We start from the raw sequence: 27,775 nt of genomic DNA, 5'->3' as shown, positions 1-27,775 counted from the left end.
CTGATTTAGCTGTTATATATGGACAACCTTATGCAGACTGATTGCAACTATTAAGGAAATTGCAATTCAGCCCAGCTGAATCAAAGTTTTCTTTTGAAAAAAAACTCTATTCAGCATAACTTTTTAATTTTATTTTTTCTCGTATAAAGACTGGCTGAATTAAAATTCTAATAGGGAAAACATTATTCAGCCATGCTGAGTTGAGGTGTCACATGAGTAGACTATATTCAGCATAACTGATTTAGCTGTTATATATGGACAACCTTATGCAGACTGATTGAAACTATTATGGAAATTACAATTCAGACCAGCTGAATCAAAGTTTTCGTTTGAAAAAAAAAAAACATTTTATGGCTGGCTGAATTAATTTGATTCAGTCTGCCTGAATTAAAGTTTTTAAATAGTTTGTTATGATAGATAGATACATTGCCGTATCTAGAAATTTTTAACCAAGGGGCTATAGCCCCCTTATCTATACTACAGTAACAATATATAATGGAAAATCATATATAGGTTTTCACTTTGTAGGGGGGGGGCTAATTTTTTTTGAACGGGGCTAAGCCCTCCCCCAGAGGCCTTACTACGTTTATGGATTTATAGTGGTTAAATTAAAATTTGTCTATTGAAAAATTTCTCCCGTCTAGCTGAATTAAATTAATTCTCAAGAAACCCTTATTCAGCTGAGTTAGATTTCTTTTGCAACATTTTTTGACCCTGCCGGTGTTAATGTTTTCCCATATAAAACCTGGCTGAATGAAAACATTATTCAGTCAATCTGAGTTGAGGTCTCTCATGAGAAGTCTTTATTCAGCACAGCTGAATTAACTGTTAGGTCAAACTTATTCATACACCCAAAAAAAAGTGAACCCACCGTGGAAGAAAATGTAGGTTTATTTTAGAAAATTTTAACTAAAATAGTTTTCTAATTGCAACATGTTATAAATAAGTTAATACTTTTTGTCAAACTGAAGAAATCTTTTTAAAAATAATTAATTTTTTTCTGTTGTTTAAGAAAATTTCATAATTTAATAGAAAAAATTGGATTTAAAAATTGTTGAAATGTCTTTAGCGCTGTACGAAGTTCAAGACAGGTACAATATTAGTAAAATTTACTCATTTTAGAGATTTATGAACTCAATTTAAGCAAACGTCTGCCATTTTAGGAAAATATGAACTATTTCATTTTGTAGTAAAATTGTGCACTATATTTGAATACAACTTTTTTCTTATTTTTAGTTCACGTCATTATAGTTAGCAAAAAATTATTTATATAAGGAACATATACTCATATTGTGCAAAAATAAACTAAAATCAACTAATCTTCATGAACTAAAATAAAGTTCAGTTGGCATTAGAGCCCCTTTTTTCTGGGTGTACTGTCTGACATATAAAATTTTGTGAGGAAACAAGTATTCAGCATAAGCGTAGGAAGGCCTCTGGGAAGGGGGCTTAGACCCCCCCAGAAAAATGTTAGCCCCCCCCCCCAGAATTTGAAACTCTATTTATGATTTTCCATTTTTCTATAAATGTCAATAGTTTTTTTTTAACAATTAAACAAGTATGTACAATCGCACAATGTTCCGCTAAAGACTTTCATGAACAATCGAATTACTTGGGTTGTGGTAGCAGTTGCCGATGGCAATGTTTGAAGTCAGATATTTATGAAATAAAGCTGTGGTTGACCTTTTGATTGATTTAGTTTAGTAAATTTAATTAAAAAAAAAGTAATTGATATGAAAACTATTCTTTCATAAATTAATATCTTAATAATGCTGCGAAAAAGCGTCGCCAAAAAAGTAGTGAAATGTTCTTTTTGGGTCTAGAAGTGGTGCAAAATTGGCGGAGAAGCAATGAATGTAATATGAGCTTGTCATAGGTCAAATGTCCACCGTTTCAACAGCCGTTTCAATGAATTTGCATCACTTCTTAAGGTGAGATCCGAATTCAGTGTTTTGAATGTGAATTAAAACATTTTGTGATATTTTCCCAAATAAATAATTTTTTTATTGTTTTTATGATTGTTAATGCATTTTGGCGCTTATTTGAAACGTTTTCCTCGAATAATTTCCAAAATTATCGATTTTTCTATAATGGATTTAGCAGTTTTATGGCAAAATTTGAATGATTTGTTATTTATTCTTACTCTTTTTTTCAACTATTTGAAAAAAAAAGAAAACAAAAAATTACACATTAAAATATGAAAAAAATGAAGTAAAAAAACTTCCTGTGTAGTTAAAATAGTTGAGGACATTTTTGGAAGTGCTTTTAAAGTTGTGCCTTTAGAACAACTCACAATTTTTTTGCTGGGAAAGTGTGGAACTACATTTAGTTGCTTTATTATAAATTAATTGTCGAGTTATTTTGATGACTAATTTTTTATTCAATTTTATGAAATAAAACATTAATTGAACCTATAAGTTCAGTCTATAAATTCTTAGCTAGGGGGGCTATAGCCCCCCCCCCTAGGAAAATTGCCTAGCTACGCTAATGGTATTCAGCCCAGCTGAATCAAATTTTTCTCTATAAAAAAACTTTTATGTGCGGCCGAATCAACATTTTTACAGATTTTTCTATGATTGGTTAAATTTTAGCTGAATTAAATTAATCTTCAAGAAAACCATATTAAGTCAAGCTGAATCGGAGTTTTCTTTTATTTTTGGAGCCTACTGCAATTAACATTATCCCATATAAAGCTTGGCTGAATTAAATTTTTACTAAGGAAAACATTATTCAGAATGGTTGGATTAAAATTTACCATAGCTGAAATAATCCTACGGAAAATCTTAATCACATGCCCGGAGAAAAGTTCTCCTATGAGGCAGAAACAACGTTTTTTTTATTCAAATCTACTTTATTTAAATCTATCTTATGACTATTTCTATTCAGGCAAGCTTAAATAGGGAAAATTTGTAGCTAAGTTATGCAGAATTATAGGTTTTCGATATAACAAGTTATTCAGCTAGGCTGAATAAAAGATTTTTTCTTAAAAACCTTATTCAGCTGAGCTGAATATAACTTTTTTTCTTACTAGAAAAATTTAGTTCATCCCAAAAGCCTTGGAAACCTTTATTCAGCTTAGCTGAATTACAGTCTCTCCCATAGGTCGAGTAAGATTTCAGAATCCCACAAAACACTATGACCATAAAATTTGTGTCTCAAGCAATCCCTATTCGGAATACATGATGTGATGGTGTCTATGTATATGACTTTGTCGAACCTTGTGCGTTTGCGCAAATTGAGGCAATAATTTATTAAACAGTTACCAGGCGGCTAAAATGTAATGACTTTCTTTAATGGCTGTTGCCATAATTTCTGTTTGCCTCATCGTTATGGTCTACGATTCTGCCATGTATGGACACTGTGGACTATAGGAACTGTGAACTACACGCAAAGAAAAAAAAACGTTTGGAAAACGTGTACCGAAAACGTTTTTCTTTTGTTAGAGTTTTTTGAATTGCTTCGAAAAGTATACACTTTTATCACCAAAAAAATTCGTTTGTTACAAAATTTTTATTTTTTCAGTAAAAAAAGTTATTTTTGAACCAACAACACAGTCCATTTCGTTTATATCAAACACTGTTCTTTTCTAAATTTAGGTCTTTAATAAGACACATTTTACAGTTCATAGTAAAAATTTAATATAGTAGAATGTAATGTTGAAAATTTTTTCGGAATCTTCCTATCATATCTGGAATATATGTAAAAAAAAAAAAAAAAAAAAAAAAAAACTTTGGTCGAAGCAGGGATCGAACCCACGACCCTTGGCATGCAAGTCAGACGTAGCAACCACTGATCCACGGTGCCCAACTAAATGTATTTTTCTGTTAAATAAACTTTGTTTAATCGGCTCGTGGGCGCCGCAAGCTATGCTATATAAATATAACTTAGTTATATGGGTAATTGTCTATTGATGACAATAATGGCTACATGGCTCAGTTGATAGTGTGTTGGCTTACAAATTGCATGGTCCGCGGTTCGATTCTCCGTCCAGGCGAAAGGTAAAAAAAAAATTTAAAAATTTATAAAATCGTATAATTTCTTCTACATTGTTTGTGTTACAGCAAAAGGTGCTAAGAACTAAAAAACTTCGTGGAAGTGGGAAAGATGTGAGGGAAAATGCAATTAGCCAGAAAATTTTTTTTTTGAGTTAGTCTTTATGAAATTGTTTTTACATCCTGGAAAAGAATAAACGTTTATCACAAAAAAAATATACTTTTCTTCCAAATACACTTCCTTTCAACGAAAAGCAAATGAGAAACGAACTTTGTTTGTCTAAAATTTCGTTTGGGAGGAAAGAATTATTTTTTTGCGTGTAGGTTTTTGTTTTTGGTTTTCCGTTTGTGCCAGTACAAATGCTTTTGCTGTGTGACGATTGAAGGAGCAAGCAAGCCGGAGAATTGGTTTAGAATTTCGTCATGCTGGTTTCGAAATTTGTAACAGATTTCAATGTTGAACCAACTGCAGTCATCCAACGCCACAAGAGAACATCAATTCTCATTTGTTTAGATGTGTTTTTCCGCATTGTATGTTCAGCTCTGGTCAATATCAAGATTTACTGTTAACATTTTATTTTGGCAATATTTTAAAATTAAGAATTTTTCGTGTTTTTTGGCTAAAATATATTGACCAGCATACAAATAGGAAAAAACGACGATCGATATATGCAATATTTTTTACTAATTGTTTTCGAACAAAAAATAAATGGAAAACTTCAAGCAAAACTTGTATTTGAACTCACACAAAGATCGCTAATCGTTGAATTTTATTTAAAATTCCAAAGTCAGGCGGAATAGCCCGTCCCTCTAAGTTCTATACTGAAATTTGGGTTTACAGTGTGGCAGATGTATATTGCAACCAATTTTAGGTTGCTATTATTTCTAAACCGCTCTTCTGACAGCTGGCACATTTATTCCAGTTACAGTTAATTTTATTGTTTATAAGCTTACGAAAGCATTTTGATCTATTGCCTTGAGAAATAAATCTGAACGTGATGGTGTGATTGCTTTACATTTGGCTTGAAAACCACAAGTGGCTATCGTAGAGCCCACCATCACTTAAATGTGAATAGGTTAGGTGGCAGCCCGATGTATCAGGCTCACATAGACTATTCAGTCCATTGTCATACCACATTGGTGAACTTCTCTCTTATCACTGAGTGCTGCCCGATTCCATGTTAAGCTCAATGACAAGGGACCTCCTTTTTATAGCCGAGTCCGAACGGCGTTGCAGTGAAACCACTTAGAGAAGCTTTGGAACCCTCAGAAATGTCACCAGCATTATTGAGGTGGGATAATCCACCGCTGAAAAACTTTTTGGTGGTCGGTCGAAGCAGGAATCGAACCCACGACCTTGTGTATGCAAGGCGGGCATGCTAAGCATTGCACCACGGTGGCTCCCGAAAAAAAAAATTGTTAGTAGACGCATGCTGAGTTCCATTGCGAGGTCCATGGTCTGTGGCCGAAATATTTACCTGTCCAGGGCTTTAACACCCCAGCAAAAAAAGCGTCGCCAAAAAAGTAGTGAAAATGTTCTTTTTGGATCCGGAAGTGGTGCCAAATTGATGCAGAAGCGATGAATTTAACATGGGCTTGTCATAGGACGTATATCCACCATTTCAACAGCCACTGCACTGAATTTCTTAAGGTATGAGGCGAATTCAGTGTTTTGGATGTGAATTAAGAAATTTTGTGATATTTTGATTGCAATGGCTGCCGAACCCGAAATAAGTCATCGACTGTCGCAAAGATCTCATTGAGATGTCTAAAAAGTTTCGTTATATTTTCTCCATTTAAGAACCCCACAGAACTAGGTTAGGTATAGCGGCAACCCGTTATTTCAGGGTTCACTTATGGCGTTTTCGATTCGCAAAAAATATGTTGCCTTGGTGTTACCCTACTTTTTTCCTCATTGCATTTTCGACCAAATGATAGCGTCATTCCAAAGTTTTTGTTAATTCCTAATATTTTGAGAGATACAGGATCCAAAATCTATCACAGTGTACTTAATATTTTGCTATCAATTTCAAGAATGTTGCACCTTTTTTCCCAATCGAAATCGCTATTAGACTATTCAGTACAGGCCAGAGAATGAAGCGGCGAGTCGCACCGCTGATTTTAGCCGCCGCCGATCGACCAAAGATAATACACTTTAGAAGATGGGAAATTGGCTGCTGAGAACATCAAACCATTGACGACGCTAGGTCCATACTTGCCGTTTACGTGTTTGGTTCGACACATTAAAATGCAAATAAAAAGAAATTAAGAGAACATCTTGGAACAAACGGGAAAATATAATTTTTAATTTATTGCTCAAAATGTAACATTGTTCAATTCAAAAAATTAAGTTTATCGTTTAACAAGTATATACAGCACTAAGTTCGGCCGGGACGAATCTTAAATACCCACTACCATGAACCAAATATTAGGGTTTCCTTTGAAATTACAGGAGGGCTTGAGGACTTGAGGACACTTCCCGAAGATAAATTTAAGGATTTCACCTATGAGGACTATATCAGATTCTGGATTTATAAGAACCATTTTTGTTTGAGCTTTAGAGGAATCATTAACATCTCTTGTAAGTGTGCAAGAAAATTATAAAATAACGTCTTGATTTGAAATCTTAAATCTGTAGAAGTAAATTTTACACTGAGTTTCAAGCAATTTTCATGATCAGTGCGCCTTCTACACCCTCAAGAAGTGAAGTCGGTCTATATGGAGGCATTACCAAATGGACCGATAAAAACTTAATCCGATACACGTTTTTGTGAGCCTAAAATACCAGAATATTTACAATTTCAGGCAAATCAGATAAAAACCACGGTTTCTAGAAACCCAAGGAGTTAAATCGGGAGATCGTTTTATGGGGGCTATACCAAAATATGGACCGATACTCACCATTTTCGCACACCTCTTTATGGTCCTAAAATACCCCTAGATTTCCAATTTCAGGCAAATAGGATAAAAACTTCGGATTCTAGAAGCCCAAGAAGTAAAATCGGGAAATCGGTCTATACGGGGGCTATACCAAAATATGGACCGATACTCACCATTTTCGGCACACCTCTTTATGGTCCTAAAATACCCCTAGATTTCCAATTTCAGACAAATTGGATAAAAAGACGGTTTCTATAAGCCCAAGACCCCAAATCGGGAGGTCGTTTTATATGGAGACCATACCAAAACATGGACCGATACTCACAATTTTTGGCACACGTATTTGTGGTCCTACAATACCTCTAAATTTCCAATTTCAGGTAAATTGAATAAGCCCAAGAAGTAAAATCGTGAGAACGGTCTATATGGGGGCTATACCAAAATATGGACCGATACTCACAATTTTTGGCACACGTATTTGTGGTCCTACAATACCTCTAGATTTCCAATTTCAGGTTAATTTAATAAAAACTACGGTTTCTATAAGCCCAAGAAGTAAAATCGGGAGATCGGTCTATATGGCGGCTATACCAAAACATGGACCCCTACTCACCATTTTTGGCACACCTCTTTATGGTCATAAAATACCTCTAGATTTCAAATTTCAGGCAAATTGGATAAAAACTACGATTTCTATAAGCCCAACCCCAAATCGGGATGTCGGTTTATATGGGGACTATATCAAAACCTGGACTGATATAGCCCATCTTCGAACTTGACCTGCCTACAGACAAAAGACGAGTTTGTGCAAAATTTCAGCACGATTGCTTCATTATTGAAGACTGTAGCGTGATTACAACAGACAGACAGACGGACAGACGGACATCGTTATATCGTCTTAGAGTTTCTCCCTGATCAAGAATATGTATACTTTATATAGTCGGAAATCGATATTTCGATGTGTTACAAACGGAATGACAAACTTATTATACCCCCGTCACCATTCTATGGTGGTGGGTATAAAAAAATGCAAATAAAAAATTTATAAACATGTATGGACCTAGCGCCGTCAATGCCGTCATTTGGTATAACGCAAGCCAATTTCCCATCTTTTAAAGTGTATTGTCTTTGCGCTCAACTCAAATATAGCCGCTAATTAAACAGCAAAATGTATTAATATCTACTTGTCGTATTTTGCGTCAAAATTTTTAACTTTCGATCCAAAATCAATTCAATATGAGATTTCTGTAATAATTTCGCAAAAATCTTACTCAAAAGAAAAGGTTGTACAACTAATCTCATAACCATTCCGAAGACCTCAATTTGATTTTATAATGGATAAATGTCCGATGCCGGAGGCAAAAGGTTAGGTTAGGTGGCAGCCCGATGTATCAGGCTCACTTAGACTATTCAGTCCATTGTGATACCACATTTGTGAACTTCTCTCTTATCACTGAGTGCTGCCCGATTCCATGTTAAGCTGGGAATCGAACCCACGACCATGTGTATGCAAGGCGGGCATGCTAACCATTGCACCACGGTGGCCAGCATCCGCCGTTAGAAATGGTTCGGCTTCATTCTCTGGCCCAGACTCACTTAAAATATTCAGTCCATTGTGATACCACAGTGGTTAACTTCTCTCTTATCAATGAGTGCTGCTCCATTCCATCCATTAAGTTCAAATCGAGTCCGATAGGCATTTCACACCATTTAGAGAAGCTTTGGAACACTCGGAAATTTCACCAGCATTACTAAAATGGGATAACCGACCGCTGAAAAACATTTTGCTTCTCGGTCGATGGAGGGATAGAACCCACGATCCCGTGTATGCAAGGCGGGCATGCTAACAATTGAATCACGAAGGACTATAGTTGACGGAACTCGAAAAATGCAATCAACCCAAATCTCCCATTGAGATGTCTAAAAAATGGTTCGTCATCTTTTCTACATTCAACAAACCCATTTTAAGTAAAAAACTTAAGTAAATTAAGTAAAAATTTCCTAAATTAAAATATTATACTTTCTTCTCACAATCATGTGAGTTTTTTTCCAAAACACTTCTCCTCAATGCCCCAAATCTATTGTGTTGATAGTATAACCCCCTCCCCACCATAATATCTATTGCTCTGCTCAACTTGTGCCATGGTTTATGGGTTTCTATTACCTACGATTTATGAGATCTTCACAACTAGACTTCATACTCAAGTTCATTATCTGTAACTACCTTTTTAACCTTTGGCAACCTTAGGCTCTCGTCGATGTTGCTCCGTAAAAGATATTTAATGACTCGAGTACACATAAGGTTGTAATAAACCATAAGTTAGCCATAAACGTGATCTTATTTAAGCCAAAAGAGTAACAGATAGAGGCTTCCGCCTCAGCCTCCCTCGCCCCATTGACTAAACTGCTGCTGCCACAAAATTAAAGCCAATAAAAGCGATATTTATAAACTTGGCAAAATTTAGGCTTAAGCGTGCATCAGAATCTCGCCAAAAAGTAGAAACTAGAGTGGAGGATAACTAAAATGCAACCCCAAAAGGTTCAATGCAATATGGAAAAAGTTGATCATGCTTTTAGCGGTAAGCGATATCTGTGGCCATTGCCAACAACAACAACAACAAAGCAATTTTAAACGTTGTCGTGATTTTCCTGAATTAGAACAAAAATTTATTCGCAACTCTAATCAAATGTGAATTATTTATAATCCTATCAGCAGCAGGCCTACGATGCCCAGTACAGCAGGAAGACAATTTGAGTTCGAAAGAGATTGGCTGTTGACCACAAACGATCTGGCCAGATGGAGTCATGTACCTTCACACCGCTCATATGCTTAGACTCATTCAAGAGACCCCATATTTGAGTGAGTGGGGAAAAGTGTGTGTGAGGACATGCGTGTAGGTCTACCAGCTACTAACTCGTATTCTCTAAGCTACGCTTTTTCGCTTGGGCGAGTATACCGACATCTTTAAATTAAGATAATCTACTGTTTGGGGAATTACTGACTATAACAACAACAACAGCATCACCATCATAGTCATCATCAAGCAATTCGCTTCACCATCCATAATGTAAAGCCCAAAAAGTCACACAAACTTTCGACATTTTAGCTAATGCCTTAGATGCATGGCACAGTAGAATAAATGGTTTTTCATGGGATGAATTAAAGTTGTCCTTCCACAGGAAAACTTTATTCAGCCAAGCTGAATTAAAGTTTTCCTCTAGATAACATTATTCAGCAAGGCTGAATTAAAGTTTTCCTCTAGACAACATTATTCAGCCAGGCTAAATAAAAGTTTTCCTATAGAAAACACTATTCAGCCAGGCTAAACAAAAGTTTTCCTATAGAAAACACTAGTCAGCCAGGCTATATAAAAGTTTTGCTATATAAAACTTTATTCAGTCAGGCTGAATTAAAGTTTTCCTACAGAAAACACTATTCAGCCAGGCTAAATGAAATGGAAAACATTGTTCTGCCGGGCTGAAATTAAACTTTTCCTACGGAAAATCCGAATTAGCCAGGCTGCATTAAAGTTTTCCTATGAAAAACATTGTTCAGCCATGGCTGAATTAAAGTTTCCCTATAGAAAATATTTTTCAGCCGGGCTGAATTAAAGTTTTTCTATAGAAAACTTTACTCAGCAAGGCTGAATTACAGTTTTCCTATAGAAAACACTATTTAGCCTGGCTAAATAAAAGTTTTCCTATAGAAAACACTATTCAGCCTGGCTAAATACAAGTTTTCCTATAGAAAACTTTATTCAGCCAGGCTGAATTAAAGTTTTCCTACTGAAAACACTATTCAGCCGGGCTGAATTAAAGTTTTCCTACTGAAAATACTATTCAGTCGGGCTAAATTAAATGGACAACATTATTCTGCCGGGCTGAGTTAAAGTTTTCCTATAGAAAATATTACTCAACCAGGCTGAATTAAAGTATTCCCATAGGAAACATTATTCAGCGAGGCTAAATTAAAGTTTTCCTATAGAAAACACTATTCAGCAAGGGTAAATAAAAGTTTTCCTCTAGAAAACACTATTCAGCCAGGCTAAATAAAAGTTTACCTACAGAAAACACTACTCAGCCAGGCTAAACAAAAGTTTTCCTACAGAAAACACTATTCAGCCAGGCTAAATAAAAGTTTTCCTACAGAAAACATTATTCAGCCGGGCAGAAATTAAACTTTTCCTACGGAAAATCCGAATTAGCCAGGCTGCATTAAAGTTTTCCTATGAAAAACATTGTTCAGCCAGGCTAAATAAAAGTTTTCCTATAGAAAACACTATTTAGCCAGGCTGAATGAAAGTTTTCCTATGGAAAACATTACTCAGCCAGGCTAAATTGAAGTTATTCTCTAAAAAACATTATTCAGCCAGGCTGAATTAAAGTTTTCTTATAGAAAACATTATTCAGCCGGGCTGAATTATTGTTTTCTTATCGAATACATTATTCAGCCGGGCTGAATTAAAGCTTTCCTATTGAAAACATTATTCAGCACGGTTTAAATAAAATTTTCCTTCAGAAAATATTATTCAGCCGGGTTGAGTTAAAGGTTTCCTATAGAAAATATTATTCTGCTGGGCTGAGTTAAAGTTTTCCTATAGAACATATTATTCAGCCCGGTTTAATTAAAGTTTTCTTATAGGAAACATAATTCAGCCAGGCTGAATTAAAGATATCCTATAGAAAATATTACTCAACCAGGCTGAATTAAAGTATTCCCATAGGAAACATTATTCAGCGAGGCTGAATTAAAGTTTTCCTATAGAAAACTGTATTCAGCCGGGCTGAATTAAAGTCTTCCTATAGAAAGCATTATTCATTATTATTAAATTTTAGTTTGCGCTTACACCACTGTAATTGGTTTATCTATTGGCGTTTGCTTCCAATTTCCAATTCTCCCAAATGGGAGTGCGTTCGGTTTCCTTATTGTATTGTGTGGAATATTTGGCTTTTAAAAATGGCTAAATGAAATTGTTAACTGAAATTTATAGGCCAATTGAAATTCTAACAACCCAAAATGTTATAGGAAAGCAGTCATCAGACAATCAACTTTTAGGGTACCCACATACACAGCTATGATGATGGTCTTCATCATAAACGTTTCAAACGGAAAACCTGCATAAAGGCCAGGTTTGCGCTAACTGAGCTTGCGAAAATTTAGAAGCCTTACTTTTCGAGGGATTTGTGTCCCCAAAGAATTCACCGGTATTATGAACAAAATTGAAGGAGACTGCAATCTGTGTGACCCACCATTTTATAGGAAAATTATGATAATGGAAAACAATAGCCGAAAACGATAACAACATTTTGAAAATTCTCTGAGGCCTACAATGCCACAGCGGATAAAAAGTGAAAGCCCATAAACGGACAATCATTCAAAACGTCATCATTGCTATAAATTAAGTAATCATCGATCGATGATGACGATATTGGGGACTGTTCAAAAATCCTTACAACTAACTGACCACACACAATAGACGCAGCAGTATCAGAGCTATCAGAGACAATGGCAGCAGCATCTTCCCAAAACTGGCTATTGGCAGTCACTTTAGAAAATCATTCGATGGAATCATGCCTCCTACCATGGCCACAGTTACCATCAGAAACATTGTTTCTTTATCGATTGTTTTAGCGCACAACGAATTCCTTACGGCTGGATTGGAGTTTGAATACCATCTCCACACAGGGAATTGCCATGAAGTGGGGTAAGAGGTTAAACTTTTGATAAAATTAAATTCTCTTTCACAGGCGCAATATTTATTTCGTTGTGTGTATCTAATGTCTGATAACATTGCACATTTAAAATAGACAAAAATGTTTTTTATTTAATAAATTCATTGACTTAGTTAAGATATCCAATGATTGGCACTAGTTAACTTTGCAAAATAAAGTCTAAGAAAATCTTGAATATAGTTTTCTATAGGAAACCTTAAATTCAGCATGGCTGAATACTGGTTTCAATAGGAAAACTTTAATTCAGTTTGGCTGAATAAGGTTTTTTTTTTTTATACGAAAACTTTAATAAATCCTTGCTGAATAAGGTTTTTTTATAGGAATACTTTAATTCAGCCTGGCTGAATAAAATTTTCTATAAGAAAACTTTAATTCAGCCTGGCTGAATACAGTTTTCTATAAGAAAACTTTAATTCAGCCTGGCTGAATAAGGTTTTTTTATGCGAAAACTTTAATAAATACTGGCTGAATAAGGGTTTTTATAGGAATACTTTAATTCAGCCTGGCTGAATAAGGTTTTTTATAGGAATACTTTAATTCAGCCTGGATAAATACAGTTTTCTATAAGAAAACTTTAATTCAGCCTGGCTAAATACAGTTTTCTATAAGAAAACTTTAATTCAGCCTGGCTGAATAAGGTTTTTTATACGAAAACTTTAACAAATCCTTGCTGAATAAGGTTTTTTATGGGAATACTTCAATTCAGCCTGGCTGAATACAATTTTCTATAGGAAAACTTTAATTCAGCCTGGCTAAATACAGTTTTCTATAAGAAAACTTTAATTCAGCCTGGCTGAATAAGGTTTTTTAATGCGAAAACTTTAATAAATACTGGCTGAATACGGTTTTTTTATAAGAATACTTTAATTCAGCCTGGTTAAATATAGTTTTCTATAAGAAAAATTTAATTCAGCCTGGCTGAATACAGTTTTCTATAAGAAAAATTTAATTCAGCCTGGCTGAATACAGTTTTCTATACGAAAACTTTAATTCAGCTTGGCTAAATAAGATTTCCTACAGGAAAACATTTCTTCAGCTTAGCAAAATACAGTTTTTATTAATTCAGCCTGGCTGAATGCAGTTTTTTACAGAAAATCTTTAATACACACACACACAATTTTTTTCTGATTCAATCACGATATGAATTGATCCAATTAATTTTTTAATAGAAATGTCTTCAATCACAGAAATGATAGTATCAATTAAAAAATTAATTGGCGGTCAAATAAAAAGTTAATTGATCCATTTAAAAACTTAATTGATACTATTAATTTCTGTGATTGATTTTTGTTTCAATTAAAAAATTTGTTGAATCAATTAAATTTTTAATTGAATATTTTTGAAAACTCAAATAAAAATTTTATTGGCAAAATTTTCGTGAAAATTTTTCCTGTGCAGTGTTTTTTATGGAAAAAACTTTCATGCAGCCTGACTGAATACAATTTTTTTTAATTTTTCTATGACCAATTATAAATTCTATTATTTTTCCCCAATTATAATGGCTTCTGAGTCTTTCATCTATGGCAACGCATATGTGTGGATATTTTTTGGGTGGTACACAAAAGTTCCGAATTTGGCCAAAAGGTTAAGAAAATTTAATTTTCCTTGGCTTTTGCCATGTTAGGCTCATGAAAATTAATGCCTCAAATTTTCAGTGCAGACTTCAGAGCATTAACAGAGCAATGACTTGAATCTTAAAGCATTTGCACGATGGGTGTGTATGCGTGCATTTTTCTTTCTTCACTTGTGATTTGGCTGCTCACGTTTTCGGGCCAATTGCATGGTTATTTAATGCAGCAGCACTACAGCAGTAAAAAAGAAAACAACAACGCTATAAAGATGCTTGAACAAAAGATTCAGTTTTTTCCCTAGAAATTCAGTTTAACATCACCTACAACTCGAAAGCATTCGCGTCTGCATACCTCAAACTGAGATTCATATTTGGCTAAATGTGCACTATCTTTGGGAGTGCGCATGCGCGCATCCATATCTAGAGTGAGTGGGTGGAGGGGGAGGCACAGAGTGATTCAGGCAATTCACCATGCGCATTGCATTGCACGACGAAATCGACCTCTTATTCACTCCACACGCAGAGCACGCATTTTCAGCGTGAAATGTAATTTTTCCCCCAAAGGTTCAGATGAGTTTTTGTTTGTGTTTTGTATTTTGTATTTTCATTGCTTAAATAATTTTCTTAGGAACTCTTGTTTTCCGTTGCCTCATGATGCCGCTACGATGGAGAACTGATTATGGTTCATATTGGAAATTACAGTCTTGGGATATGGAATTTTTGATATGGTTGGGAGACAGTGAAACAGCTAAGACACACTTATTTCACTTGCAACAAAGTTCTGACAAAGTTTTCCATAGATTTTTTTTTTATAAAATTTATAATAGAAATTAAATTTTGACAAAATGTCCTACATAAATGAAATTTTAATAAAATTTTCCTTTAAAAATGAAGTTTCGACAAAATTTCCTTTAGAATTGAAATTCTGACAAAATTTCTTTTAGAAATGAAATTTTATCAACACTTCCCATAGAAATGAAATTTTTAGGAAATTTGCTATAGAAATGAAATTTCGAATTGAAATTTTGACAAAATTTCCTATATAGATGAAATTTTGACAAAATTTCCTATATAGATGAAATTTTGACAAAATTTCCTATATTGATGAAATTTTGACAAAATTTCCTATATAGAAAAGAAATTTTGACAAAATTTCCTATCGAATTGAAAATTTGACAAAAATGTCCTATATAGAAATGGGATTTTGTCACAATTTCCTACAGAAAAAAAATTTTGACAAAATTTCCTATAGAAATGGAATTTAAAAAAAAAATCCAATAGAAATGAAATTTCTTGAAGAAAAGAAATTTTGACAAAATTTCCTATAGAAATGAAATTTTGACAAAATTTTCTATAAAATGAAATTTTGACAAAATTTCCTATCGAATTGAAAATTCTGACAAAATTTCTTTTAGAAATGAAATTTTAACAAAATTTCCCATAGAAATGAAATTTCTTATCGAATTGAAATTTTGACAAAATTTCCTATATAGATGAAATTTTGACAAACTTTCCTATAGAAATGAAATTGTGACAAAATTTCATATGGAAATCCAATTTTGACAAAATTTCCTACAGAAAAGAAATTTTGACAAAATTTCCTATAGAAATGAAATTAAAAAAAAATCCTAAAGAAATGAAATTTTGTCACAATTTCTTGAAGAAAAGAAATTTTGACAAAATTTTGTATAGAAATGAAATTTTGACAAAATTTCCTATAGAAATGAAACTTAAAAAAAAATCCAATAGAAATGAAATTTAAAAAAAAAATCCTAAAGAAATGAAATTTTGTCACAATTTCTTAAAGAAAAGAAATTTTGACAAAATTTCCTACAGAAAATAAATTTTGACAAAATTTCCTATAGAAATGAAATTAAAAAAAATCCTAAAGAAATGAAATTTTGTCACAATTTCTCAAAAGAAATGAAATTTTGACAAAATTTCCTATAGAAATGAAATTTTGACAAAATTTCCTATAGCAATGAAATTTTAAGAAAATTTGCTATAGAAATGAAATTTTGACAAAATTTCCTATAAAAATGAATTTTTTACAAAACTTCCTCTAGAAATGCAATTGTGACAAAATTTCCTATAGAAACGAAATTTTGACAAAATTTCCTATCGAATTGAAATTTTGACAAAATTTCCTATATAGAAATGGAATTTTGTCACAATTTTGACAAAATTTCCTATAGAAATGAAATTTAAAAAAAAAAATCCAATAGAAATGAAATTTAAAAAAAAAAATCCTAAAGAAATGAAACTTTGTCACAATTTCTTAAAGAAAAGAAATTTTGACAAAATTTCCTATAGAAATAAAATGTTGACAAAATTTCCTATAGAATTGAAGTTTTGACAAGATTTTCTATAGAAATGAAATTTTAATAAAATTTTCCTTTAAAAATTAAGTTTCGACAATATTTCCTTTAGAAATAAAATTTTGACAAAATTTGCTGTAGAAATGAAATTTTGACAAAATTTCCTAATGAAATGAAATTTTTACAAAAGTTCTATAGTAACGAATTTTTGTCACAATTTCATATAGAAATGCAATTTTGTGACAATTTCCTATAGAAATGAATTTATGATAAAATTTCCTATAGCAATGAAATTTTCAGAAAATTTCTTATAGAGATAAAATTTTGGCAAAATTTCGTATAGAAATGAAATTTTTACAAAATTTCTTATAGAGATAAAATTTTGACAAAATTTCCAATAAAGATTAGCAACATTTCCTATAGAAATGGAAGTTTCTTATAGAAATGAAATTTAGAAAAAATTTCCTATAGAAATGTAATTTCCTATGGAAATGAAATTTCCTATGGAAATGAAATTTCCTATGGAAATGAAATTTCCTATGGAAATGAAATTTCCTATGGAAATGAAATTTCCTATGGAAATGAAATTTCCTATGGAAATGAAATTTTGACAAAATTTCCTATAGAAATGAAATTTAAAAAAAAAAAATCCTATAGAAATTAAATTTTGTCACAATTTCTTAAAGAAAAGAAACTTTGACAAAATTTGTTATAGAGGTGAAATTTTAACAAAATTTCTTATAAAGATGAAATTTTGACACAATTTCCTATAGAAATGAAATTTAAAAAAAAATCCTATAGAAATGAAATTTTAACAAAATTTTCTATAGAAATGAAATTTTTACAAAATTTTCTATAGAAATGAAATTTTTACAAAATTTTCTATAGAAATGAAATTTTTACAAAATTTCCTATAGAAATGAAATTTTGACGAAATTTCCTATCGAATAGAAATTTTGTCACAATTTCCTATAGAAATGAATCTCACAATTTCGAAATGAGTTTTTGATAAAATTTCCTATAGCAATGAAATTTTCAGAAAATTTGCTATAGAAATGAAATTTTGGCAAAATTTCCTAAAGAAATGAAATTTCGATACAATTATCTATAGAAATTATATTTTGATTAAATTTCCTATAGAGATGAAATTTTGAAAAAGTTGCCTATAGAAATAAAATTTTGACAAAATTTCCAATATTTTTGGTAAAATTTCCTTTAGAAATGAAATTTTGGCAAAATTTTCTGTAGAAATAGAATTTTGACAAAATTTCCTATTGAAATAAAATTAAAACATAAAAAAAATAATTACTTGGAACAGAGAAAAAACAGAGAATTACCTTAAAATTATCCAGTATTGCTTGAGTCTTACCTACAAGAAAAATAGAAAAGAAGTAAATGAGTTAAAAATGATCAATACTTGAAGAAATATTAAAAATTGTATAACTCAATTATAATAATAGGGAAATATAGTATGATTAAATATGAACATAAACTGAGCAAAAATTCTTACAAACTAAATTTGTAGTTAGGAAAATGGGAGTATTTTTTTAATTTTTTTAGGAATTGCCTTGTGATAATTTTCCGCCCAACTAAAGCAAAATAGATATAATTATATTAGCTAATAGTTTTAGGTTATTCATAGAAAATGTCTCGCCTGGTAGTCAGTTGCCTATGAATGCCCCTTGATGGTGTAATGTTACAAATCTCTATAAGTGATTGGTAAGTGTGAGCAACAATAACAACAAACACTTGGAGATTATGGTGGGAAACTATTCTCATTTACAAAAATAAAAAAATAAAAAAAAAAACAATATGGAACCAAATTCTAATGGCAACCGAAGAAACTACCCCTAAAGAGAACCGTAATAATCGGAAAATAAAAACAACATCGATAGCAACAAGAAGACATTAAAAATGGTGAAACAAAGCGATGCCATTTTATGGTATTGTGAAATGGTACGAATGGGACCTATGTTTCGCCAGGAATAATGTAAACTCATGTTCCATACTTGACTTTGTCCAAACAATGGATGTCCAAATCACTAAATGCCAATCCGATGGGCTTCCAATAGGAAAAGTCAGGTCACTTTAGAGATTGAGCTAAGGACTAACAGAACTGTCTGTACGGAAGCACAGATTAGATACATTAGGCAGAAATGACGGCATAAGATGTGATTTTTTACCTACTTAGAGCAATTGATAAAGCAAAAGAGAACGATTCCTGAAATGTTGATTAGTTCCGCACATATTTGTTACTAAAACTTTCAATAAAAACATTCACCAAAAAAATTGGTTACATTTTGTGTAACCAATTTTTGGGTGAATGTTTGTATTTGATTTGATTTAAAAAAAATTAAATGTTTATATATTTACAATCATAATAAATTATGAAAATAAACTGAAAATTTAAGTTTCAAATAATATAATTTAATCGTACTTAATTCGCTTTAGCTTAAAGTAGTTCAAGTTATAAAATAATTAAAAATAATAAAAATTGCTTAATCGAAATGGAAATATTGTATTTTTAAAGTAATTAAAATTTACTTTTATTTAAAAAAAAATAATAATAATAATAATAATAATAATAATAATAATAATAATAATAATAATAATAATAATAATAATAATAATAATAATAATAATAATAATAATAATAATAATAATAATAATAATAATAATAATAATAATAATAATAATAATAATAATAATAATAATAATAATAATAATAATAATAATAATAATAATAATAATAATAATAATAATAATAATAATAATAATAATAATAATAATAATAATAATAATAATAATAATAATAATAATAATAATAATAATAATAATAATAATAATAATAATAATAATAATAATAATAATAATAATAATAATAATAATAATAATAATAATAATAATAATAATAATAATAATAATAATAATAATAATAATAATAATAATAATAATAATAATAATAATAATAATAATAATAATAATAATAATAATAATAATAATAATAATAATAATAATAATAATAATAATAATAATAATAATAATAATAATAATAATAATAATAATAATAATAATAATAATAATAATAATAATAATAATAATAATAATAATAATAATAATAATAATAATAATAATAATAATAATAATAATAATAATAATAATAATAATAATAATAATAATAATAATAATAATAATAATAATAATAATAATAATAATAATAATAATAATAATAATAATAATAATAATAATAATAATAATAATAATAATAATAATAATAATAATAATAATAATAATAATAATAATAATAATAATAATAATAATAATAATAATAATAATAATAATAATAATAATAATAATAATAATAATAATAATAATAATAATAATAATAATAATAATAATAATAATAATAATAATAATAATAATAATAATAATAATAATAATAATAATAATAATAATAATAATAATAATAATAATAATAATAATAATAATAATAATAATAATAATAATAATAATAATAATAATAATAATAATAATAATAATAATAATAATAATAATAATAATAATAATAATAATAATAATAATAATAATAATAATAATAATAATAATAATAATAATAATAATAATAATAATAATAATAATAATAATAATAATAATAATAATAATAATAATAATAATAATAATAATAATAATAATAATAATAATAATAATAATAATAATAATAATAATAATAATAATAATAATAATAATAATAATAATAATAATAATAATAATAATAATAATAATAATAATAATAATAATAATAATAATAATAATAATAATAATAATAATAATAATAATAATAATAATAATAATAATAATAATAATAATAATAATAATAATAATAATAATAATAATAATAATAATAATAATAATAATAATAATAATAATAATAATAATAATAATAATAATAATAATAATAATAATAATAATAATAATAATAATAATAATAAAAATCAAATAAATTAAACTCGACTAAATCAATGTTGGATTTGGTACAATATTAAAATTAAAATAGAACAAACTAATTAAAATTAAATTGAATTTAACTAATTACATTGAGCTAAAAATCTCAGTTTAATTAAATCTAATAAAACCAAACAAATTGCCTTAAGACAATCCCCATCTATTGTTGTTCCACTATTGAGTATTAAATTTCCCGAAATCACTTGGAAATGGTGTAAATATGTTGGCCTTTTATGTGAAGCGAAATTCTCCACAAACCCAAAGATATTATGTGTAACCTACCCCCCCCCCCCCCCCTACTACTGATTGTCTTATAGGAATACTCTCTTCCGAGTTTGCATTTGTCAGGTTCTCATCTGTGTGTGTGTGTGCGCCTATCTAAAGTATTTCCACTTACAACTCTCATTTACCCAGCCATTGCCGTATTACTGTCACACATCATCGCTCCACCCTATGGCCCCTTTCAATTAGGGGTTGAGTGGTTGAGTGGCGAATAGGTTAGGGCATTGCGTGTCATGTCTTAGGGGAGGTTAGTCACTGTGAGTATGAGAGGTAAGCACTATATAGTGCTCATTTACTCACACCTTCACACGCATATTAGAAAGCGACTTATACTAGGGTAGCCATTATTAAACAAAAACAACAACAACAACCAGGAATTCACGTTGTTATTTTTTATTTTTGTTTTGCATTTCCCCGCTTGAGCACACATACACCAATTCTTCCTATAATCATATATAGGTTCTACACTAGGTAAATCGTAATCTATCAATACATCGATGTGTGTGTGTGTGTTTAGCCATATTCGTATGTAAAATTTCTGCTTACAAATGATTTTGCATAAGGGGTAGTAGTTGGTCGTTGTTTTTTGTTTGCGTTTTTTTATTGGGCTTTGTAACTATTTTTGTTGTGGTTGTTTTTTTTTTTCGAAAACCTCCCTCTCCCTTTCGCCTTGGTGATCAAATAGTTCTCTTAGCACATTCACATATTTACAGTGGTTGTAGTTGTTATAGTTGCATTGCGAGAGGGCATGTCCATATATTCGTCCATATTTGTTTTGCAAATAGAGTTATTTTATTGTAAAATGCATCTAACCTAAACCAACAACAGCAACAACAACACCGAGAACAACACGAAATGCAATGAAGTGCAAACAAATGTCAGAGGAAACATTCGGCCATAGGCACTGTAATTTGCCGCCGCCATTGTTGTTTTAGTCACGTTGGTACACACAAAAAATTATCACCAAAATTTTTTCAATTAAACACTTAATTGAATTTGGAAACGGATTCAATTAATATGTTAATTGATTCAATTAGTTATTTAATCAAATCCGAATAAAAACCAATTAAAAAAATGATTGATATTTGTTACGTTTCCAATTAAAATATTAATTGATTCAATCAATTTGTTAATCAATTCGGAAATAATTTTCAATTACAAACGTGATTGAAATTTTTTCCGTTTCCAATTACACATGTGATTGATCCAATCACCTTTGTGATTGAAACTGAATAATTTTGAGCAATGGAAAGAGCGAAAAGAGAACAAGAGAATTGGTATTTATTCAACAATGTATGATGGAGAGATCAGTAACGAACGGTTGGGTTTTTCGCGTAAATTGAAAAACATGATTGGCGACATTCTGTCTGCTGCATTCAAAATGTGTGCATAAATATTTTGAACGCAACAACAAATCATAGCAAAGGGTTGAAATAAATAAAGTATTCAACAACAAACGGCCACGTGGTAAAGGCTTGAAAAAAATATATGACAGAACGCATTTGAAATTACCTGTGTTTGTGTTTTGTGGTCTTGTAAAAATGGAAAACAATCTACGTTTATTGAAGGTAAGAAATTGTGAAATGTGAATACCGTTTTCCATTGAAGCCTGTTTACATCAAACGGACTAAAATAATATATTTTTTACTCATTTCTTTTAGTGCCCGATTTTATATCGTGAAATTGACCAATCAATCCCATCAACTCCATCATTTTATCAAATATATAATAATATGTTTGCAATAAAAAAGTGGGTACCGTGTTGATCTTTTAAAATTATAATTTTTTTTTCACTCCTAGTTTTCTTAAAACCAAGAGCGGTATGGGTTTGTTGGAAGATTCACCTTGAAGTTGCGAAGTAGCGTTGGCATTAAATTGCATTTTTGTTTTACCTGGCTTTTTCAGTTTGAACCCAAGTAGAGAGCAGTATATCTGGTATATAAACTAATGAGCTGAATTATGTAATGGTAAAAAAGTTCTTTCTTTTGGATTTAAAAATATGAAAAATATCCGAAAATAATAAAAATATGTATTTTCCATATATATTTTTTTCTATTTCCAGAATTTGCAAAGTATCATCAATATAATACCAAATATTACATTGCTTTCCCATTATTTTTGTCTTTGATTGGTTCAAATTTTAATAGACGATTTTAATGAGTGGAAATTTTGGAAAGGAATTGTTACTAAAATTAAATTACCGAGCTCCTTAATACACCTTTTTATGCTAAAAGACTACAACTGCAAAGAAGATTATAAATCTGCAACCTGGAACTAAGAATTGAACTTGATATTCTATGCAGGTAATGTTTAACAAAATTAACTTTTAATTGAACAAAATTAAATTCGAATTATTCTGTTTACTTTCAGAAAAACTAATTTAGCTTACAGGCTGCTGATTTATTGGAAATCTAGGCGGATCTACATATTAGAAGGAACATGCTAACATGGTTATTATTATAAGGAAGATAATGATTTATATAATTTATTATTTCACCCTATAGTTGTTATTGATAGTAGTTGTATTTGTAAGTTATGTTAGAACAGTACACAAATGACAAGAACCAAATTTATTTGTCTATTGCATAATTCAAAAAATTATAAAATATTAAATATGTTTTATAAGAAACACATATTTTCTTTTATTTAAAAAGAAAAAAAAACTAAATACGATTTTGGGGTCGCAATATATAAATTTTTTGATCGAAATTTATAGCTAATTTCAATTAATTATTTAATTGAATGAATCAAATAGTTGATTGATTTTTGTAGCGAAATTAATTAAAATTTTAATTGATTCAATTAAAACTGTGATTGAATTTTATGTTAAAAATCAATCACGTTTTTAATTGATTCAATCACACAATTAATTGATTCCGTGACAAAAGTCAATTAAATTTTTAATTAAAAATCGTGTTGGGTTTCAATCAAAATGGGTGATTGATACTATCATTTTCGTGATTGAAGACATTTCAATTAAAAAAATGATTGAATCCGCGATTTTCGTGATTGAAATCAAAAAAAATTTTTTTGTGTGTATGATGTTGTTGTTGCACCTTTTTTTGTGTTTACATGAATCTAGATTCTAGATTCTAGAATCACTGCGGATGAGAGCAGACATACATCTATGCTCAAGTGAAACAATATTATCGATTTGTGCGTGTATGGATTGTGATGTGAGAAAAATCTTTTGTGTTTTTGTCTAAAATAATCGAATTTATCGATAAATTCCATGAAACATCTTAGGTCATTTTTAATTTTCGTGTTTCTTCATGGCACGATCATAAGCGAGAACGGCATCTGGGGGGAGGGCTTACTCCCTTTCAAAACAATTTTAGACCCTCAGAATTTGAAAACCACTATAGGATGTTCCGTTGTATATTGTTACTGAAGGAAGAGTTTTATTTTCTGAGTATCGAAATTTTAGACAATCGATTTTTTCTTTTGACGTAAAAATATTTTCTTTAAAAGGAAATGAAGATGTCCAAAGACAATCGTTGCAACATTTGCTTCTAATCGTTGCATTCGGGTTTATTTGCTCCTAAAGAAAATGCTTTATTACAAGGGACAATTCCGTCTGTCTAAAATTTCGGAAGAAGTCAACGGACTTTTTCCTAAAAATGCTGAATAGTTTCCGTATCTTTCAGATTGTACAGAGAGCACTCTTAGATATAAATTCTCTATCATATCGACCATTCAGTAAGCAAAGTCGCCTCTTACGGTCAGAAAATCCAAGAGTTATTGTTGGAAACCAAAAGGTCTACACAAGCAGCCCAGCTTCGATGGAAGACCTATTGACAGATATTGTTTTTCATTCGATCATTTATATCAAAAATTTCAGTTTTCTTTGAATATCAAAATAACACTTCTTATTGGAGGTGCTAAAGACATACGCAGGAAATAACCATCAACTCATCTCTTTCCGTCTGCAAGGCGAAGAGAAACTCACGAGACTTCTAGGTGGTTAGGTTAGGTATAGTGACAACCGGATATTTCACTTCGACTACTCACTTCGACTACTCAGTCCATTATGATACCAAAGTGATGAATTTCTCTCTTATCACTGAGTGACAGCGGTGACAACTCTGACGATTTTTCGTAATTTTGACGATTGTAAATTTGGGCTGTGACGATTTGATTACGATTTTAAGCAACATAGTTATGAGTTGACGATTTTTGAAAATGTTCGACTCAAGTGTTTCCTTTTAACGTTTTTTACGATTTGACGATTTTTCAATGTGACTTAGTTCTAAGTTGACAATTTTCATACATTATAATGTAAACAAGCCTTTTTTAATCTCAATACTATGACAATTTATATGTAGCTTGCTCTCAACCATATTTGTCTTCAATGTAGAAAGTAATTTCAAAGCAGTCAATATAAATAAAACTAAAATTTGGGGTTCCTTCGAAACTTCAACTTTATATGGTAGTTTTTTTATACAAAAACTATTTAAAGCTAAATAATTATAATTTTTACGAAGTCAGTTTGATTAAATTCTCTTTATTAATTACCGATAAGTTATGCCTACAAACGTCCGAACAGTGTTCCACAGCGCGGTGAAACCTCGCCATTCGGACTCGGATATAAAAAGTAGGTTCCTTCTTCTAGTAGATGAAACGTCCACAAGCTGGAAGCGGGTGCTTTAATCTCTGAACTGGAAAGGCACTCCGAGGACAATCTGAACAGGTGAGATGCAAGGCAGATTGTCATTCATACGATGTCAACAATAAAGGTCTGCTGCAATAAGGCCATACAAAATATGAAGCATAACACTGGTTGCAAGGCATGTATACTGGAGGAATACCGGCATCGATGTATGCAGACGTAAGACCAGGAGGTAATACACCAGAGCAAGGCAACGAGGTAAAGAAATCATTGCAGAACAGTATAAGAAAGAGTAAGAAAGATAAATGAGAAGAGATAAGATTAGATATAAACAATTGCCTTGGGGACTAGAATGCCAAATAGTTATTCAAAAAATACATACAAGAGATCCGATGTGCAAGATGGACGAGAATGAGATGCTAAACATCGTGGAAAATTTATTCTCAATACTTGAGATCTGAGAAGACGAAAACGATACATAAGCGCTCACAAACATTCCTGTCTTTACAAAAAAAAAAAAAAATAGGAACTGCAAAATGTCACCAAAAGCCTCAAAAGCAAGAAGGCACCTGGTTCTGAAAGTATAGGTAATTAAAGATATAGAAGCCAAGCGACCCGAGACCCTACTTACAACCCCATGTACAACAGCTGCCTAATAGAAGATATCTTTCCTAATGTTTGGAAACAACGAAGACTTAGACTTCTTATCAGCAATGGCGAGGGCGACCAATCGTCGTCGTACATGCTGGACAAGGCTAGAAAACTATTCCAACGGTCAAACCAAGGCTTGAAGAGGCTATTGTCAGCGAGACAACACGGATTTACACCTGAAAAATCGACATTAGAAAACCTTTAAAGAAGTATCAGATGCCGTCCGGACGTCACAGGGCAGTCACGCATCGAGATCTATACTTCTTCTGGCGACGCTAGATATTAAGAATGCTTTCAACAGCCTGAGGTGGGAAGACGTAATACACCCTAGAGTCAATATTTCACAAGCCGAAATACTTGACGAGAATATTGAAAAACAATCTTAAGAACCATAGAGAGCCCACGAAGAATAGAGGTAATCTCAGATGCCGCACGAGGCTCAATCGTTAGACCAGATCTCTGGAACGCACCATACGACAAGTTGGTGCGTTCCATCTGAGATTACCGAAGAATAGAGGTAATCTCAGATGCCGCACGAGGCTCAATCGTTGGACCAGATCTCTGGAACGCACCATACGACAAGTTACTGAAGATACCCGTGCCAGACGATACATTCCTTGTTGGCTACGCCGATGACATAGCCGCTGTGATAAAAACGAGAAATACTGCAGAGGCTCAACGCCAACTTCGCCAAACCGTGATACGCGCGAAAGACTAATTAACCTCGCATGGCTTACAATTAGCAATAGAAAAGACCGATCTGCTAGTACTAACGAGGCGGCACCCGCCTCTAGAAATAGAGATGCACTAGACGACATGGTATTCCAAGAAAGCAGTGAATCCAGTACTTGCGACTACTCGAGTACGATAAAAAAAAGCTGCTATGATAACATCGCGACTGAGCAGACTGATACTCAGGATACTCATGGATATGACTAACTGTATACTCCTCTATGGAAGTGAAATCTGGGAATCGATGCTACGCCGACGTAGTAGAGCGGAGAGAGACGGAGAGAAGGTCAGCTCTAAGAATCACTTAAGCATACCACACAGTTTCGGGGGAAGCCAAATTAGTGACAACAGGAACAATCCCAATAGACTACCAAGCGATTAAGAGGCAAAAGGTCTTCGAGACCAAACAACAAGGCGCGACGGACTTAATACCGAATATCCGAATTTAGCTCCGAGAGCTGTATTTATGGAGATTACTAACAGTATACTCCTCTATGGAAGTGAGACCCTACAGAGACGAACTAGAGCGAAGAAACTGCTTTAGGTACAGAGAACTGCAGCTCTGAGAATAATCGCAGCATACCGCACAGTATCAAGGGAAGTCGCGTGAGTAATATTAGGAACGATCCCAAATCCAGGCGATTGAGCGGCAAAGGGGTTCGAGGCCAAACAACATACATAGGTTAGGTTAGGTGGCAACCCGAGATTTCAGGCTCACTTAGACTACTCAGTCCATTGTGATAAGAGAGAAGTTCACCAATGTGGTAGGTGAACTTCTCTCTTATCACAGAGTGCTGCCTGATTCCATTTTAAGCTCAATGACAAGGGACCTCCTTGTTATAGCGGAGTCCGAACGGCGTTCCACATTGCAGTGAAACCACTTAGAGAAGCTTTGAAACACTCAGAAATGTCAGCAGCATTACTGAGGTGGGATAATCCACCGCTGAAAAACTTTTTGGAGTTCGGTCGAAGCAGGAATCGAACCCATGAACTTATGTTGCAAGGC

General features: G+C 31.5%; 1 protein-coding gene and 1 long non-coding RNA gene across 3 annotated transcripts in view; one reads left to right on the top strand and one right to left on the bottom strand.

Moving 5' to 3' along the window:
- mamo (maternal gene required for meiosis) overlaps positions 1-27,775 on the bottom strand; it is a 665,568-nt gene that overhangs the window by 535,576 nt on the left and 102,217 nt on the right. The window lies entirely within an intron of this gene.
- Positions 22,584-23,191, top strand: LOC142228173 (uncharacterized). The gene is made up of 2 exons (XR_012720089.1): positions 22,584-23,080; positions 23,148-23,191. It is a non-coding gene; the product is annotated as an uncharacterized LOC142228173 (long non-coding RNA).

Source organism: Haematobia irritans, chromosome 3 (genome assembly GCF_050003625.1).
Source record: "Haematobia irritans isolate KBUSLIRL chromosome 3, ASM5000362v1, whole genome shotgun sequence".
NCBI classification, from domain to species: Eukaryota; Metazoa; Arthropoda; class Insecta; order Diptera; family Muscidae; genus Haematobia; species Haematobia irritans.
The sequence above is the reverse complement of the archived record's forward strand: the minus strand, read 5'-3'. Positions and strand labels throughout refer to the sequence as shown.